This window comes from Xyrauchen texanus, chromosome 45 (genome assembly GCF_025860055.1).
Source record: "Xyrauchen texanus isolate HMW12.3.18 chromosome 45, RBS_HiC_50CHRs, whole genome shotgun sequence".
NCBI lineage: Eukaryota > Metazoa > Chordata > Actinopteri > Cypriniformes > Catostomidae > Xyrauchen > Xyrauchen texanus.
The window spans coordinates 10,268,688-10,280,991 of record NC_068320.1 but is presented as its reverse complement, the minus strand read 5'-3'; positions in this window follow the sequence as shown (position 1 = coordinate 10,280,991).

Below are 12,304 nucleotides of genomic sequence, written 5' to 3'. Positions count from 1 at the left end.
TCTAGCGATGCCTCTTTCTTGAAAACGGATTACAAAATATAGATGGAGAGTCTGTATGTCAGCAAAGAAGTATGGTAGAAGCGTTAGCTTGTCTGAGTGCAAATATTAACCAACGAAGCCTACTAGCCAAATCAAGCAGGGATATTCATTGTGACTGGTGAACAAACGGAAGTTATAACGTAACTTTTAAAGGTTTGCATGTATTGAGAAGGTTCTGTGGACAACTTCTTTTTATTATTGAAAAAGAAGCCATTTTTTTAACTGTCATCAGTGAGTTGTGCATTGAATACATTGGAAACCAGTTCGCAATGGATGAGTCTAGCCAAAAGAGGGTGCCAAAGCCCACTCAAAATGCTTTGAATGAGGAACCGCATAGGCTAGTTTGAGCAATAATTGCAAAGTCTGCTCAGCTGACTGGGAAAATGAGAGATAGTGGCAATTTAAGGAAAGTAAAAGAGTTAATGCAAGACTTTTCTGAGTTGCTCAGAGAGTTTAAAAAATTCAATGATGCTATCATGACTCTCTTAAGTGATGAAGAAAGAGAAGCTGATCAAGTTAGGTTTGAAGGCAGAGTGTCCATCCTGACCAAGATTTTGGAAGGTATAGAACAATGTATTGTGGCATTGTATGTACAAAGTAATGTTGAAAAATAACAGTTCTGAAACTGTTGCAGCTGACATTGCAAATAACAATGTGCATGATAGGTAGAATCTGAAGACAGCAGCTCTGACATAAGACAGATTTTAACCGAAAGCAAAGCTGGATCAGCTCTTTCACAACTATCAGATGTTTCGTCTCGAAGTTCAAGGTCCTCAGCACATTTGAGGGAAAAGACGAAGCATGGTGCACTTGATGCTCGTGCTGCAGCTTTAAAGAAGAAACAAGCACTTGAGCTTGAGAAGCACAGGTCAAAGCTAAGAAAGAGCAGTTAGAAGTTGGCACAGCAATTGCAGCATGCAATGCAAAATTTCAAGTATTTGAAGAAATGGAGGAACAAGATGTCAGGAACAGTAACATCTCAATGAAGCTGTCCAAACTTAAAAAGGAAGAAGATGTGATCACTTAAACTCACAATCATCAATTCAAAGACAAGGTGCAGTGCAACTATCAACCAGTGCAATTCTTAACTCAAGAGCTAAAGATGCACAGAGCAAGCTCAGGTGTGGCACTCGGCTACAGACTGTGAGGGAAGAAGATGGTTTATATCTTGCAAAAACAGAAGTCTATCACAGAAATGCTTGTCAAGCAACAGACAAAGCTGTATTTGCCTCATAAAGATGTGCCAGTATTTAAAGGAGACCCATTGTCAAACAAATCCTTAACAAGGGCATTTGAGCATGCTGTGGATTGCAAGGTTGAAAGCTGTCATGTCAAGTTTTGTTCCTGGAGCAATATGCAGAGGGGAGCCACTAGAGTTAATCAGTAGTTGCGAGCGTATGGTAACTGACTGGCTGCAAGAATACAATGAAAGGTGTAAAGTTTATGGAGGAAATGGATAATCCTACAAATATGAGTGGTTATTTCAAAGCTTCCCTTTAAATTGAGCGAGAAGTGGAGGGTGACAGCATTTTAAATTCAAGAGAGGAGAGATTCACGCATAATATTCTCTGATTTGGTGGATTTCATCGATAGACAAGCAAGGGTGGCTATGGACCCTCTGTTTTGAAACATTTTGGATATTCATCCACTTTCAGAATGAAAAGGTAAATCCATCTGAGACAAGGGCAGCAGGAAAGGTGCACTGAAAAGAAGCAGCTTTGTTACAAGTGTTACTGCCCTTAACAAGGATAGTTCCCATGGCCAGGATGCAACAGACACAAGGCTGCTACAGTAACATTTCAAAAATTCTGTGCTCACTGCCAAAAGAAGCATAATTTGGCTGAATGTGGTAAGATCAAAGAAATCCCACACCAAGAAAGAATAGACTTTTTAAAGTCTAAAGGATTATGCTTTGGATGCCTTAGACAGGAACACCTCATTAAGTCAAGAAAAAAAAGAATGAAGTTTCAAACATGTTCTCTATGACATCCAGACATATTTCATATAGACATGAAAGAAAGTGCAGCAGTTGATGTGAAAGAAAAGGTTGATGAAGACAGTAAAGAGATCCCCAGTGCATATGTATCTCCTGGTCAAGAGGAAAAAGAAGATCCACATCGTCTTTGATTGCACAGCTACCTACCAGGGAACCTCTCTTAATGAGCTGCTGCTACAAGGACCTAACCTTACCAATACGTTAATTGGAGACCTGATAAGATTCACAATGGACCAGTGGCTTTAATGGAGGACATCAAATCCATGTTCTACCAGGTGAAGTTCCTGGAGGAAAATGCTGATCTTCTTAGCTTCTTGTGGTGGCGAGAGGGCAATTTGAATGCAGAGATGGAGGAATTCCAAATGACAGTTATTCTATTTGGTGCTACTTCATCACCCAGTTGAGCCTCCTACACCTTGATAAAAACAGCAGAGGATGATAGAGGAACAGCTTGTCCAGAAGCGATATATATTATAGTTCTTCACAACTTTTATGTGGATGACTGTTTAACCCTCTGGGATCGACGGACACAGCAGTGCGTCCTGATGGATTTTTTTGTCATAACAGCGGAAACAACATAAAATTCACACGTCACAAAAATGAACTGAAACTCCGAGAATACTTATCACACAAACATGAAACATATGTGTAAATAAATTTTACAATATCTACTTTTGAATAAAACAATTCAAATTTAAAACAAATATTCTCCTGCAATGTAATCCGTATGAAACAAAGAGATGTACAGTTTCTCCTGGCTCAGCCAATTATCCCTAATGTGATCACAACCACGCGCAGAGGGCGCTATTCATACAGTAATGTGCTGAGGCAATCAATACAAATGGTACACACCCCGTCTGTGCCGTAAAAACAAAGTTCATTCACTATTCTGCACATTTGAAAGACAGCACGATACACAAGTGAGAAAACTCCTGTATAGTGATGAAGAGTTAAAATTTTCCTCAGAAGAAGAGCGGGACTTCGATGAACATTTGTATTTTGAAGAGAGACTTGATCCAGCCGAGGATACAATTTCGGACGAGTAAGTCATTTAGTTTTCATTAGTTGACGTGCGATTTTATATAAACATGTACATATTTTACTAGTTTCCAGATTTGCCAGCCAGGATTCAGAGTATTGAAATTTTAAATATGTCCTAATAGGCAAGTTTTAGTTACATTTAAATGGTCTTTCGGCTAAAGCAGGCATTTAAATTGTATGCTGTATGATATAAATATGATATAAAAATAATATGAATGTTTAGATTATATTTTAACTAGTGTTTATGCTGCCTCATTATCATCAACAAAGTTTGTGCTTGCCAATATTTGTTCAGGTTAAATGAGTAAAATGCACTTTAAATATACCCATATTAGAAAATCAGCATATTATAATGATTTCTGAAGTATCATGTGACATTGAAGACTGCAGTAATGATGCTGATAATTCAGCTTTGATCACAAATTGCATTTTACAATATATTCAAATAGAAAACTGTTTACAATATCACTGTTTTTACTGTATTTTGGATCAAATAAATGCAGTCTTGGTGAGTAGAAGTGACTTCTTTTAAATGGTAGTATAGGTCTAAAATTAAGTAAAGAAAATGTATAGTCAGATTACTTCTTTTCACTTAAAACTTGATTTTGATCATTGAGTCTCCTCACATTCATTCTCTATCTGTCACATTCCTCATTTATAGGCCCAGGGGAGGGGTCTTTTGTCTCATCAGGTGTGAATTACAATCAATATTCATGATAGTTCACACCTCCTCGCATATGACCTTTCTAACACTAAAAATGTCTTTTAAAAGTTAAATTACTATATTGTTTTGTAAGAATAAATGATCAGGATGGTTTTCACATCATATTGTAGCAAAAACTCTAGGCTAAAAGATCCAGTTCTCAAAAGGCTCATGGACAAATGTTTAGTATGTTATATAGCTTTATTTCAATTACTTAAAAAAATTTTGTTTTTCAAATACCATGCATAAACATTATTTTCTCAAAAATACAAACATGTACACACATGTTGCTTACATATTATTGTAGCCCAGTTTGTGTTGAATACAGTGTTATCAGACCTTAGCCATTAATGTGGTTTTAAGTCATGTCAAAACTTCTCCAGGTCCCAAAACACCCTCAGACCCCAGAGAGTTAAAGTCGATCGCGATGAAGGCTCAAGCTATTGATCTGGCAAAAGAACTTCAAGCACTGTGTTCCAGAGGCAAAATGGATTAGTAACAGTAACACTGTTTTGCTGTCCATTCCAGGCAAAGACAGAACCACTGAAGTAAATTACTTAAGCCATAGCATGATTCCTCTGGAACATGCACTGGGTGTCCAGATTTGCACAAAGACAGATAACTTCAGATTCCAGATATGTCACAAGGCGTGGAATCTTGTCAAATGTTAACTCGATATATGATCCCCTTGACTTTTTGGCTCCAGCCATTTTGCCATCTAAGCAGATAATGAGGATCTTGTGTAAACAAAAGCATGGCAGGGATGAAGTGGTTGAATGTCAACATGAATAGAAATGGCTAATGTGTTTGTTCAGCCTGCAACTGCTTGAAGAATTTGCTGTCAGAAAATGTATCAAGCCAGCAAGTTTTGGACCAGTGCAGTCAGCGCAGTTACATCATTTTTCTAATACGTGCGAAGATGGCTATGGCACTGCGTCTTCCCCTGACTAGCAATGATGGCAAGAGTATCTGCTCTCTTTTAATGGGGAAATCAAGAGTTGTACCATTAAAGCACATCACAATTCCAAGAATGAAATAAACTGCAGCAGTTGTCGCAGTTAAGGTAGACAAGATGATAAAAAATGAAATTCAAATCCCACTCCAGATGTCTTTCATTTGGACAGATATCACCACGATGCTAAAATACATTTCAAATGAAAAAACCTTCTTGAAAACCTTAATTGCAAATCGAGTCGCAGTCATATGTAAATATTCCAAATCTTCTCAATGGAAATGTCAGATCTGGGTTAAATCCAGCTGACCAAGCCTCCAAAGGATTGGAAATGGAAGACTTTGTCTGCAGTAAGACTTGGTTACAAGGCCCAGACTTCTTGCTGAAATCTGAAGATGAATGGCCAGAGAGACCTGATCTTGAAAGCTGACTTACATTGGAGACTCAGAGGTCAAGATGTGTGCAATAGTGAACATGGAAATATCAGAAGAAAATGCTAACTCTGTTAAAAAGCTTTTATTACTCCAGATGGCCACAGCTGAAAAGAGCATTGGCATGGTTTCTGCTACTCTGAGAAATGCTACTGTGCTTGAAAGACAAGAGCATTTGCAGTTGAAAAGTGTTTAAAACAACAGAATATGTTGGTGAATGAGCAGATGAAGAAATATAAGATGACGATTCAGTCAAGACCACTCTCTGTGGAAGACCTGAGTAGAGCTAAATCAGAGCTCATACGCTTAAGTCAACAACAGAAATACCATGAATAAATCAAGGCTTTGTAGTAAAAAGCTCTTGTAAAGAAAGGCATTCAAATATGCATGCTTGATCCCATTCTACAAGACGGCATATTGAGAGTTGGAGGCAGGCTTAGTAATTCAGCTTTGCCAGAGGATGTGAAGCACCCTGCCATACTCTCCAATAACTTGCATGTTGCTAATTTAATTCTGCGGCATATACATGCTGGCCCAAATCTCTGGAACAGCCTGCCAGCTGATATCAGAATGGCTCCCACTCTCCCACCTGTTTTTAAATACAGGTTAAAAACCTACCTCTTTTTATTGGCTTTTAATTTACCTTGATACCTTGGCTTGTATGTTTTCCTTTTTTGTCTTTTAACTTTCCTTTATTCTTTTGATTTTATTACCCTGTATATTATACTATACAGCACTTTGGTCAACTTTGGTTGTTTTTAAACGTCCTCAACAAATAAACTTTGATTTGACGACTTGAAGAGATTGGACATTGCAGGGCGTAATTACATGCCTGCAAGATTAAGACATACATTTTGGATTCCTCATGCCAGTTCATCTGTGAGGAGAATAATTTCAAAATGTGTTTGTTGTGATGGGAGTGTGGCCGAGCGACATCTTTGGAGAGTGAGGCTGCAAGAGGAAGAACAGTAAGGATTGACACCTGTGGGAAATTATCTCTAACAGCTGTTTGTGTTTGCAGTGAGCACAGAGAGGGATATAAAAAAGCAGTCCAGTCCGCCAGAGGGCAGAGAAAGAGACACACAAAGCTGACTGTGTTTGTGTGTGCGTGTGCAATGTATTGCTGAATAGCAGCTCTTTGTGTGTGTAAAATAAAAGACTACATGGATTGTTTAACTGGCTCCTGCTTCCTCCTCCAAGAATAGATTTAAAAAATCTGTCACAGTGGTCACGAAACCCAGGATTAGGAGGAAGAAAACACCATAATGGAGTCCTCACCACTGGCCGAATATTCAAGACCCTTGCCAGCATCCACCAACCCCAACATCAGTCGGTCGCTGGTTCGATCCCCACAGCCAACACCATTGTGTCCTTGAGCAAGGCACTTAACTCCAGGTTGTTCCGGGGGGGTTGTCCCTGTAATAAGGGCTCTGTAAGTCGCTTTGGATAAAAGCGTCTGCCAAATGCATAAATATATATATAAATATAAATATATCAGTCTCTGCTTGAGCCATGTTTGGAACAGGAGTAGTGGTTTCAATCTTGTCCCTGTTCAATAGAAATGGGGAATTCTTTCCCCAAAAACCGATTCACTGGTCCCGTGGGCCGGATACAAGAGGGGAAATCTTGGCTTTGCCAGCCCTTAGAGGATTCCCTTCTGGGGATTTCCCTCTGGAGCAGACATAAGATGAGACCCTTAGGCACACATTTGATCAAGTGAAATTGAATGATGGTCAACGCCTCCAGCCAGACATTGCACTATCATATCCATATTTTTTTAATTATTAAGGATTAGTTGTATCAAGTGGTGCAGGACGCTCTGATAAAGGAGGATACAGGGCAACCCAGTTGTTAGTACCAAAGAGCCATCGGGAAATGTTATTCCAGATGGCTCATTATAATCTGATGGTGGGTCAGCTTAGGGCAGGGGAACACAATAGACCATCTGATGGCTCGTGTCTATTTTCCGGGCATTCGCAGGGATGTTTGCAGGTGGTGTGCGGAATGCCGTGAATGTCAGTTGGTGAATCTTGCGGCCACTCCAAAAGCACTATTACGCCTCTTCCCACTGATCGAGGTCCCCTTCGAAAGAATTTGTATGGACCTCATCGGGCCATTAGAGAGGACAGCATGCAGGCATCACGTTGTGTTGGTTCTGGTGGTCTACACAATGCGATATCCATAAGCAGTACCTCTGCGCAACATCTCAGTGTCAATCTAGTGTTGCCGAGGCACTCTTCATAATAATCTCCCCAGTGGGGATTCAGAAAGATATCCTTACTGATCAGGCCACAAAGTTAAAGACACCTGTGACATTGTTGTTTGTAGAAGGTTCAACAGAAGAACTGGAGAACAAAAAATGCTAGATATGGACCCTTTGAAGTTAAACGTTGCAGGAACCAAGTTAAAAGATATGTGATCTTCACCTGGTTAACAATAAGAGCTGTGCACATTGAAATCACCTTTAGCCTTGATACTGACTCATGTGACAGTGCATTACGTCATTTTATATGTAGAGAAGGACAAGTCAAAATTATGCAGTCAGAGAATGGGACAAACCATGTTGGAGCATTGTGAATCAATTGAAAGCCTTAGTCAAAGAAATATTGAGGGCGCAATGATGGAAAGGGGAATTAATTGGATTTTCAATGCACCTATAGCTTCCCATCATGACAGTGTCTGGGAAAGACAAATCTGTACAGTGAGAAATGTGTTAAACTCAGTTCTGAGACAGCATTCAAAGGATGATGAAGACCTTCATACAGCTCATGTGCGAGGTCGAGTCTATTATCAATGGAAGACCCCCTCACCAAGGCCTCTGATGACCCCAATTATTTAGAGGTGTTAACACCTACCCATCTTTTACTGTCGAAAACTCTACAGAACATTCCACCTGGTGTCTTCTCAAAGGACGACCAGTATGTAAGAAGACGCTGGTGTCAGGTCCAGTAAACAGTATTGTGCAAAAGTCTTAAGATGCACATAATTTGTTTCACAAAAGCATTTGTCTTAAGATGGTTATTTATATATTCAGCTTTAATGTGTCAATAGGAAATATAAATGTTCGACTCCCAAACATTACTTTTGCAAATAGAAAATATTAGAATAAAAGAACAGGGAGCCCTGCAACAGAGGTCATGGCCCCCACAATGCCCCCCACTGAACATAGTGTCAGTCTGAGGTTACATAAAGAGACAGAAACATTTGAGACCGCCCAAATAGTTAGAAGAATTGTGGTGAATGAAAGCTTGGAACATCCAATCTGCCAACAACCAAGAAAAACTGTGTCCAGATGTACCTAGGACAATTGGTGCAGTTTTAAATGCAAAAGTGGTCACACTGAATATTGATTTAGCTTTTTTATATTTACTGGACATTACTGTATGACGTTAAGTGATAAATGAAAACTAATTATTTTTGAAGACATCCTCCCTATGCAATATGTTTCACAAGTGCCTAAAACGTTTGCACAGTACTGTATTTCCGAACCTCTTTTGGACAATATGAACCAAAGAGTATTTGTTGTTACTTCAGGAACATCAGAAGTTGTCTCGAACAAAGAGGAACTTTGAACCTGGAGATGTTGTGGTTATAGTAGATGATGCTGACCCTCTCAATTCCTGGACTATGGGACGTGTTGTCAAGATGTTACCAGACACCAGAGGTGTAGTCAGATGAGTGAATTTTCAGACCAAAACCAATAAATTGGAAAGACCCATGAAGAATCCCTTTCTACATCAGGAAAGAAACTGATCAGTTTAAGTTGCTCAAGAATGGCTCATATTAACATGTGATTATGGCTCTTGGCAGGTTGTATAATTAGTAATTGTTCCCCCCTTAGAACAATTAGGTGCCGGAAATGTAGTGTGTGTGTGTGTGTGTGTGTGTGTGTGTGTGTGTGTGTGTGTGTGTGTGTGTGTGTGTGTGTGTGTGTGTATATACACTCACCTAAAGGATTATTAGGAACACCTGTTCAATTTCTCATTAATGCAATTATCTAATCAACCAAACACATGGCAGTTGCTTCAATGCATTTAGGGGTGTGGTCCTGGTCAAGACAATCTCCTGAACTCCAAACTGAATGTCAGAATGGGAAAGAAAGGTGATTTAAGCAGTTTTGAGCATGGCATGGTTGTTGGTGCCAGACGGGCCGGTCTGAGTATTTCACAATCTGCTCAGTTACTGGGATTTTCACGCATAACCATTTCTAGGGTTTACAAAGAATGGTGTGAAAAGGGAAAAACTTCCAGTATGCGGCAGTCCTGTGGGCGAAAATGCCTTGTTGTTGCTAGAGGTCAGAGGAGAATGGGCCGACTGATTCAAGCTGATAGAAGAGCAACTTTGCCTGAAATAACCACTCGTTACAACCGAGGTATGCAGCAAAGCATTTGTGAAGCCACAACACACACAACCTTGAGGCGGATGGGCTACAACAGCAGAAGACCCCACCGGGTACCACTCATCTCCACTACAAATAGGAAAAAGAGGCTACAATTTGCAAGAGCTCACCAAAATTGGACAGTTGAAGACTGGAAAAATGTTGCCTGGTCTGATGAGTCTCGATTTCTGTTGAGACATTCAGATGGTATAGTCAGAATTTGGCGTAAACAGAATGAGAACATGGATCCATCATGCCTTGTTACCACTGTGCAGGCTGGTGGTGGTGGTGTAATGGTGTGGGGATGTTTTCTTGGCACACTTTAGGCCCCTTAGTGCCAATTGGGCATCGTTTAAATGCCACGGCCTACCTGAGCATTGTTTCTGACCATGTCCATCCCTTTATGGCCACCATGTACCCATCCTCTGATGGCTACTTCCAGCAGGATAATGCACCATGTCACAAAGCTCGAATCATTTCAAATTGGTTTCTTGAACATGACAATGAGTTCACTGTACTAAAATGGCCCCCACAGTCACCAGATCTCAACCCAATAGAGCATCTTTTGGATGTGGTGGAACGGGAGCTTCGTGCCCTGGATGTGCATCCCACAAATCTCCATCAACTGCAAGATGCTATCCTATCAATATGGGCCAACATTTCTAAAGAATGCTTTCAGCACCTTGTTGAATCAATGCCACGTAGAATTAAGGCAGTTCTGAAGGCGAAAGGGGGTCAAACACAGTATTAGTATGGTGTTCCTAATAATCCTTTAGGTGAGTGTATATGTACTATTTACTTTGATCAGTAACAATTTGGATTTGAAATATTCACTGCTGAAATTTTGTTTTTGACCTTGACAAGACAGAAAAAGAATGATTAATTTGCTGTGCTAAATGCTAAGATGCCTCAGAATTGTGGTCAATATTTGTTTCCCACTTGGAAGTTGCACATGTATGACCTCTCAAGTTGTAATTACTAAGCGGAAACTCTGAGATAGTTTTATACCGGAGTTCCCATGTTGGGAGAAAATTTAAACTTTCAACATGGGGATGAAGCACATTTTCTTTAGAGAAGGTTTTATTAATTTTTCTAAATACAGCTAATTGTAAAGTGCTTGGTGATTTGTTCAAATTAATTTATATCAGCAACCTTTCGATTCATGTTGTGAATTTTCAAACCATGAAATAGCTTGTATTTGACAAAAAATTCCATTATCGTCAGCAAGCTAACTGAGTAATGTGTATTATGTTGTGACTGATGTCAAAAATATGTATGAATGAACCAGGTGTCGTCCATGTTTCTTTTTCTTTCCTCCAACAAATCACTTGAACGCAACGCTCTTAATTAGCACTTCAGAAGTGGTAAGTAGGATTATTCCAATAGCACATGAAGGCAGCATAAGAAGTGCAACATTTCTAAATTATTCTGCATAACAGTTTAGAGTAATATCAACAATTGTGCATCCTAATGTCTTGACAGTTCCCTAAAAAACATATAAATATGTATTTGTTCCAGGAGTCAAGCTCAGTGAATTAAAATTAAATATCAATACCATTCTAGCTACTGGCATCTCTGGTATCATTTGAGGTCCTCAATAGGATTACATTGCAGAGAAGGAAGGCTGTTTATTTGCCATTCTACCTAACATTTCCTTGTATGTTCCACTGAAAACAAAGAAAGCCTTTTGGGTTTGAAACAACAGGGTGAGTAAATTATCATAGAATTTAATTTTTTTGGGTGAACTATCCCTTAAAGTCTGATCATTCTATACCAGTATATCAACCTCTGAACATCTCAAATGTTCTTAATGCTATGGGGCAAAGTTCATTGTCGTTTACACCAAAAGCCTCAGGAGAGCTTAGATATTGTAGTATTGATTGGCTACTGATGGCTCATGGAAAAACAGTCCTGTTCTGGTTCACTTTTCCCCAACAGACTGATGCGCAATCTAGCACTACAGATGACTGGAGGTTCTCCATTAATCTTTTATTAATTTGTAATTATTTTTTACACTGGATAATTAATAGCATCACTTTGATTTTATCGTCACTGTATCCAATTACAAAGACGTGTAAACGCAGCATTCTTCGTGGTGATGTCGATGAGTTGTTGTATGAGAGTCGTCCATGTCATTTAGTGACAATTGACCGATGTTGAGCCAGTGTTTGCTGGGATTTTGGGTCAGCGCTTGATACAAATCTTGTAAGCCTGTAGAGGGAAAGGGCTAGGTCTTGGTACTGCTAACACTAGGCCAACATTAGGACTTACTTTTCTGGGAGGCCTGGGAAAAGGCCAGGCTTCTGCTGGGTAAGGGCTATTTCTGAAGGACACTGGAGGGTACAGCTGGTGTCCCTGCTGTTTGGAGTGTAAAGCAGCCAGCCTGCTGAAAGAAAGCCAATCCGCTGCTGCTGAGAGACCTTCTGTCCTCAACTGCATCAGACTTGTTTCTTGTTCTCTCACCTTGGTTGTGTGCACTGATTCACATTTACTTTGTTACAGTACAGTAGTACAGGGGTCAGTGACAAATAAGGTTGTCTGATGTGATACAAAAATTTTATTTGAAAGTTCATAGAAATAAATGTCTAAAATAATAATAATTTTGAAAATATATATATATATTTTTTATTTTTATAAATTTCCTACAAAACCTTTAAATATGCCATGTAGTGCAACAAGGGCTGAGCAATTAAATCAATTCCTCGATATCAATTATAAACCTTTGAGTAATTGAGTAACCTTATGCAACATCACAAAAAAAAAA